Source organism: Rutidosis leptorrhynchoides, chromosome 8, assembly GCF_046630445.1.
Source record: "Rutidosis leptorrhynchoides isolate AG116_Rl617_1_P2 chromosome 8, CSIRO_AGI_Rlap_v1, whole genome shotgun sequence".
NCBI lineage: Eukaryota > Viridiplantae > Streptophyta > Magnoliopsida > Asterales > Asteraceae > Rutidosis > Rutidosis leptorrhynchoides.
In genome coordinates, this window is record NC_092340.1 from 27,164,320 (window position 1) to 27,172,858 (window position 8,539).

The following is an 8,539-nucleotide window of genomic DNA, read 5'->3' on the forward strand; positions in this document are numbered from 1 at the left end:
TGTGGACCAGGGGGAGTAAGCATATGAGATAGATCCGTTAAACTTGATTAGGTCAGATATTAGGTTATTTGACTTAGTTTGACTCGAAACGGGATCTTGGAAATGTTTGTTTGTTTAGAGAGTTCTAGAACGATTAGTTGACTTAAGTTTGACCAAATCATCATTTATGATGTGAATCGAAGGCTAGAAAGGAAGGGACTTTAAATGTAAAATTTTTAATCTGTTTGAATTGTTGATGTGCATCCGGACGGTTAAACTGTGCAACCACACGGTTACAACATGTAACCGCCCGGATAGGTAATTTTAAAGAGTTAGTGACCTAATGTACAACCGCAAGGGTAGAACTTGCATCCGCACGGTTACATATTTTTGGTACGGTTACACCATTGCATCCGCACATTTGTAAGAAGGGCATAATTTTCAAAAAGGGTGAACAAGAGATTGATCTACTTTTACATCTTGTGGTGCTTATTCATTTATCGCATTATTTCCATAAGTGCAATAGCAGGTCTCTTTTGAGCTTATCTTTAACCACTAAACGTGCTATTTTGATCTTTGCTTTAGATCAAGGTAATATTGAAACTCTTTTACTCATCATGATTTAATTATTTTTTTAAGCTAGTATATCTTGTGAAGTTACGTATGGTGTCAGGTATTTAACCTTAATATGTTAATCATCATGCTTCTTAGGATAGATAGGTTGGTTTTTGAGCTAATGTTTGAATGATCATTATCATATTTGTTAGTTATGGGTTATAAAAACCACCCATGTTTCGATGAATGCATCCGTACGGTTGCAGTTTGCATCCGCACGGTTGAGCTCTCATCCGGGTAAGCTTCTTTATGCAACCGGACGGTTGTTCTGAGGAACCGTACGATTACGTATACCAGATTTGGTAACAAATGATTGCTAATCTGATTTGTGTCTTGATGAGTGTATTGTGTTTCAGTTCAACCCCATGGCAAACAGGGCTTCAAGAAGACTATCACAGAGTGAAACGGAAAGTGCGATTGCTGAGCGAAGAAATTCAGTAGCAGATCGAGCAATTCTCACTGGATGTCTCGTTAGATCACAGCCAAGATGTGATGATCGCTCCAAATCCATATGGACGAACACGTCATTCATTGATTTTATTGCGAGGTATTTGACCTCTATATGATACGTTTTGTAAACATTGCATTCTTTTGAAAAGGCATACCATAAATGAATATTTAAATCAAAGGTTTTCGACATCCGATAATTTCTACATATAGACAATCACCGTATATAATAGTTTACAATAGTTTTTCCGTTGACAATGCAGTCAAAATAAGGTACATGATGATGAATTGGTGAATGCAACGTTTTCTTGAAAAATATGCCATATAAGACTCCATGCACATAGCTTGTCTATCATATAAGCAAACAGCGGAAGACTTCTAGGGAACCTGAGAATAAACATGCTAACAAGTGTCAACACAAAGGTTGGTGAGTTCATAGTTTTAGTGTTTCGCATAATCTGTATATAAAGGTGGATCACAAGATTTCAGTTGTTTCATCCAGAAACGTTTATCAAAATATTCTACGAAATTGAGCACCCTGGTAACTAAACTTAACGTATATATAATTTGTACCCTTTGTATAATCATCTTAATAATACACGCAAACCAACGTGTACGCTTCTCAAATAGCATACGTCCGTTAAAAGGCTAGTGCTCTAGCTCGGACGGGGATATCAAGCCCTATGGATCCATATACTACTACTCGCGCCCACCAGTTCCTATAACTGGTAGTTAACAGTTACCAAAGCTAAGGGATTTTCGGTTCAAACTCAGTGTAGAATTTAGTATGTACTTGTATCCATTGCGTTTAAAATAAAGTGCATGTATTCTCAGCCCAAAAATATAGATTGCAAAAGCAATTAAAAAGGGAGCAAATGAAACTCACCTTAGCAGCACATACAGTTGTTAATCGTAATGTAACCGAAACTCGGTATATCAAAGAATCGTAGATCTCAACCTAGAGAACATATGTTGGTCAATAAATGTCTATCAATCTAGGTCAGGTCATAGTGTATCACAATCCTAATGCTCGAGATCGACATATAAAAGTTATCCAAAGTCGTTTCAAAAAGTCAATTTTGACAATAGTTCAACAAAACGAGACATACCTTATATAAGGAGTCATTTACTCGGTTGGTAATATTTAAAAGTTCACTTTATCAATCTCGTAAACAAGTTGTTTAAATCTTAATTGCAGATTCAAAAGCAATTTCAATTAACATCAATCATAATTCAGTTGATCATATCTTTTAATCCGTTCATCGAAACTATTCGGTGTCTAAATGAAAAGTTATTGATTTTTCGCCAGCTTTCCGAAAACATGTATATCATATACCTTTTACCAGTAATATATGTATTTAATTCGTGATTCATTATAAACTGTTTAACGACGAAATTTAGCATACAAACATGTATAAATATATATACTCGAGCACTAGACATGGATACACAATTAATGTATAAAAGATAAAATATAAATTCTTACGTATCAATATTGTGGTTCAATATTGCAGAAAAGTACGTAGACGCAACATAGATGATAACAGTAGGTTTGACTTGTAAATAATACCCATGAACATTACCCATAACCTCCATAGCTATAACCCATAATTTCCTTAACTTTATCCCGCTCAAAAACCCATTTTTGAAAGTGACACGCTCATAACCTCGTCGTAGTATTTTATGTATAATACTAATTAATAATATTAATAATAATAAGATTAATAATAATATTAATCTTAATAATAATAATAATAATAATAATAATAATAATAATAATAATAATAATAATAATAATAATAATAATAATAATAATAATAATAATAATAATAAAAATAATAATAATAATAATAAATAAAATAAATACGGAGTAATATATAATTTAGAGAAAGAAGTGTGAAAACTGAGCAATTTATAGAACCTTTTCTGAAAAAGTACCCCATGCGATCGCATGGGATTTGTGCTTCAAGGCCATGCGATCGCATGGCCCTCTGATCCAGCTCACAAACTTTTAACTTTTTGTTTGTCGACATAATTTTATATAATATATATAATATAATTAATTTATATAATTAATTATATATTATATTATATTCACATGCATAGTTGACTTGTAATTTTCGTTCCGATGACTCGTACGTTGTCACTCGACTTATGTCCCGGTTCCGGTTTCTCGAACGCATTTTCGTACGCTTAGAAAACTCGCAATTTACGTTTTGTGACTCATACCTTTGTCAAAATATAGTCTTAAATTATCAATAAACTATATCATTTAAAGTGTATCTTAAACTTTCGAGTGTTTTGGTCATTTACTTCTATAAATCATTGTCTCGCTATTTGTTGATATATAATAACAAATCGTTTTATGACCAAGTTAATATATATTTTCAACATTCATAAACACGTTTTAAATATACGTCGCAATTTATTCATACAATTAATATTCCAACTTATCATATATATTCAAATAAATATTTAAACCAATAAGTTTAATGTACGGTATTAAACTATTAAAATGTTGTTACGTTTTCAAGTTATAGTGTATATATGTATCTATTTACATATAATGGTTTGCGAATCATTGAAAACAATCGAAGGGTAATTGAATAGTTCAAAATTTTGAGATTCAACTTCATAGACTTTGCTTATCGTATCGGAAACATTAAAGATTAAGTTTAAATTTAGTCAAAAATTTCCGGGTCATCACAGTACCTCCCCGTTAAAGAAATTTCGTCCCGAAATTTGAGTGAGGTCGTCATGGCTAACAATAAAAATGTTTTCATGATGAATATGTGTTGATAAATAGAATTTTTATCACCGTTGAATAATATGGATAAAACAATCCAATTACTCGAAGTGTATGAGAGAAGTTATCGTAATAGAGTGAAATGAAAGAATAGAGATTCGTCTTAACTTTTGACGTAGTTACAATTGATTTCCGGAATTTAAGGAATAGAAAATCTTCATAATCTAAATAAGATTTGATTCTTCAGAATTTGCGGAAATTAGGATTTTCTTTGATTAATTGCGTAATCTGCCTCGATTGTTATGTCTGATATTTTGCTATAAATTGCCCACTTCCGTTTCATTATTTTCACCACTCCCACATCTTCTTCCTCATTTCATACTTCCAAAAGATTGTGAAATGCTTCATCCAGTTCTGATTCTTGATATACTCCTAACCTTCGTATTTGTCATTCTTCTCTTTCATTTACCACCGGGGGATTTTATTTACTTTTACTTTTATCTTGGGGTTATAGTGTTATTAATTTTCCCGTGTCTTTACGTTGCAATACGTATTGATATACACGGTTTGTAAATTTCGGGGTTGTTTTCGGGCTTTATATTTTCCATTATATTTCGGAGCTTCATGCTTTCGTTTTCTCTTCCCAACTTTAAGTCAAGCGAATAATGGTCCTAAATTCGTAGCTATACATTTCGGAATGAACATAATTAATGTTCTAAGAAAGAAACTGTAATAGCACAATCTGACTTGTCAAATTACCAGAATACCTTGAAAAAGACCGAATCATTAAGAAAATATTTTCTTGATATTTTTAGAGATTATATAGAATGAAAGAGTTATGTAACATGGTTCATGATGAGGGTATGATCTGTGAACCTTTATCACGTTCCATTTGAAACTCAGCATGACTTACTGTAATATAATCACGTTGATCAAGTGTCATTATATTATACTAACTCGTTCTTCAATTCCCAACACTACTTCAAAAACATCCATTTTTCGAAATTTCAGAAATTAGAAACTAAAATAGTTTCTTTTATGATGTAACACAGATAGCGTGAAGAGATAAATGATTTCAGATAAGAATAGTTATGAAAATATCTTCAGAAATATGGAGGATATTTATAATGGAAGATACGATGATATCTTAGAATTTTTAATATCGGAGGATGATGCGGAAAATCTGTCTGTGAAGGTTTAGAATAAGAAGTAAGATTCTTACTAATGGTTTCAGCAGACGCTGAATCATTTGGATTCTTTGAAGGTAGATTTCGTCCTTGTGATTTGTCTACAGCTTCCTTCATACTTTGCTCAACCCGTTTTTCAGTTTCAAACCTTCTCTTTTTCTGTGCTTTTCCAACACACTACTCTTTATCATCAAACTTTCGACTGTTAAAGTCGTTTATAGTTTTTGCTGATTCATCAGCATTTTTCCAAAATTCGTAGAACTAGTTTCGTAGTTTGGGGTGTTTTTCAGAAACTTCACATTCGGAGTAAATAAGTCTAGGAGATAGACATTATATGTTTATATATAACTGTTGGCGTAGAATTGCTGCGAAATTCGAAATACTGATTGCTAATTCCCGGTAGTTGGTATGGCAATTATCGTTAGAAGATGTAGATGAGTACATGATAGGGTTTCAATGAGTATAAGGATTTTTCGGAAGGTCAAGGATCAATGAAGTTGTTGGTAAATTTACTGCTAATGTGGTGGGACATGAAAGGTTCCCTTGTAACAAGAACGTATATGTCAAGGTTACAATAAAGTTAATCTGAAAAGTCGAAGTTGACTGGTTGGAAGTGTGATGAAAATTGATATCTTGAAAAGAATTTCAAGATTATTTTCGGTATTAACAACATTAAAGGATCTTGCACAGTTTTGAAGTCAAAGTATAGCTTTGAAAGATGTAGAGATCTAAGAATGATGTCACCGATTCAGAGTTATGACTTGGATTCTGATCCGTCAATATCAGAATATGTAATTGAATTTATATGAAAACGATTGTATATCGTTATGAGCATTGTTAATAATTTTTGAATCAAAGTTGAAGAATGTACAGTGTAACATATTAATTGTGAACTTATATATTTCCCGAGTATTACCTACCCGTTAAAGATTTCACAATTAATACTTTGTACAAACGAACTTTTATTACCGTCCTTATGAAAATATATGTATGTATATTTTCTTCAGATGTAATACAGAGTTAATGAGTTAATATCATATTAAGCTCATTTGATTTTTGGCTTGACTTAGAAATGATTAATCTCTAAAACATTAAAGATTACATAATCTTTGCGGAGTATTTCGCTAATGTAATCGATACTTCATTATTTATTCTTATTTTTCGGTGAAGGATGTTGATGCTTGTGGAATCTTTGTGAACCTTACAAGGCACAGATGATGTTTTCTGGAAAGTTTCGAGTACATCGAAAATGAAAATGTAAAATCAATTATGTAATTGAATAATACACTTGGTTTATTATGAAATGGAATTCATTAAGTTGAAACAGAGATTGTAGTTAACGAAGGTTAAGTTGTTAACGAAGGATGTACATCATAGCATATTAATAATATGAATTTAACCGAGTAATATTTACCCTTTTTCAATTCATACAGAATTGCTTAGTACGAAAAGATTTACGATGGTTTTAAAATTTATATATATAAGATATACATATAAATTCTTCAAATGGAATGAGTTAATATTTCATAACTCGTTGATACAAATATACGCGTTGTTGACTTGTAATAATATCCACGGTGCTTTCTTGAACTGGCGGAGCTTGTGATGTTAGAGGTGCTGATGATTCTAATGATGTTGACAGCACTAACTGTGCTGGTGAGGCTAAGGGTACTATTGATGCTGTTGGTAAAACAAGTCTAGCTTGTACCTTACGCATCATTCTTGTCAGGGTTTCTATTCTTCCTTCTATTTATCTGATTTACGGTTAGAACTGGGATAAATAATCTCTAAGATTTTAGAGATTACATAATCACCGTAGAATATTTCTTCGATGAAGTTATGAATCAGTACTTCATCATTTATTGTTGTTAGCACTCCTTGGTATCTACGGTGCGTATGATGTTGATATCTGAAGTACAGTTTTTAGATGTGATATTGAGGTGTGGGATGCGGATGTGGTTGTTGATGGTGGTAATGGTACTGTTGTTGTTGATGATGATGGTACTGGTTATGCTGCTGGTGCTGCTGCTGGTGTTTGTAACCTTCGCACCATATTCTCCAAAGCCACTACCCGAGCGCGAAGCTTGTTGACTTCTTCTATTATACCGGGATGATCGGTGGTTCGGACGAGCGGACGAATAAGATTTAGAATGTGAGATAGTATATAATCATGACTAGATACTCTGGAAATGAGAGAGAAAATGGTATTACGGACAGGTTCGCCGGTAAGTGCTTCAGGTTCTTCGCCAAGAGAGCAATGTGGTGGATGGAAGGGATCGCCTTCTTCTTGTCTCCAATGACTAAGTAAGCTACGAACCCATCCCCAATTCATCCAGAATAGATGATGGCTAATTGGTTGATCCATTTCGGTTACACTGTCTTCGGAGTTCATGTGAATATCCATATCGGAATAGCTGTCGGAATTTAAGGAATTTGAACTAGATACGGGATCCATCTTGTATAATTAGGGAGATGATTTTTGATATGAATTAGATTATAGAATTTAGTTTGGTATTCTTCAATACATAATTTACATATGTATATATAATACCAAATTCCATAAATCACGGAGAAATTTTCGGAAGATGTCAGGAAAAGTTTACAGTAACAGATACGCTAAGATATGAATTTTGTCTATACACTATTCATGCAATCAATGCAGTAAAATGTGTCTAGACTAGGAATGATAAGCATGTAATTTTCGACAAGAAATGATAAGCAAAACTTTTGACATGCACACACGGTCGAAGTCCAGACTTACTAATGCATCCTAACAACTATCAGTTAGACACACTCATGCAAGACCTGGTTCGCTATGACCAACGCTCTGATACCAACTTTTACGATCGCTCCAAATCCATATGGACGAACACGTCATTCATTAATTTTATTGCGAGGTATTTGACCTCTATATGATACGTTTTGTAAACATTGCATTCTTTTGAAAAGGCATACCATAAATGAATATTTAAATCAAAGGTTTTCGACATCCGATAATTTCTACATATAGACAATCACCGTATATAATAGTTTACAATAGTTCTTCCGTTGACAATGCAGTCAAAATAAGGTACATGATGATGAATTGGTGAATGCAACGTTTTCTTGAAAAATATGCCATATAAGACTCCATGCACATAGCTTGTCTATCATATAAGCAAACAGTGGAAGACTTCTAGGGAACCTGAGAATAAACATGCTAACAAGTGTCAACACAAAGGTTGGTGAGTTCATAGTTTTAGTGTTTCGCATAATCTGTATATAAAGGTGGATCACAAGATTTCAGTTGTTTCATCCAGAAACGTTTATCAAAATATTCTACGAAATTGAGCACCCTGGTAACTAAACTTAACGTATATATAATTTGTACCCTTTGTATAATCATCTTAATAATACACGCAAACCAACGTGTACGCTTCTCAAATAGCATACGTCCGTTAAAAGGCTAGTGCTCTAGCTCGGACGGGGATATCAAGCCCTATGGATCCATATACTACTACTCGCGCCCACCAGTTCCTATAACTGGTAGTTAACAGTTACCAAAGCTAAGGGATTTTCGGTTCAA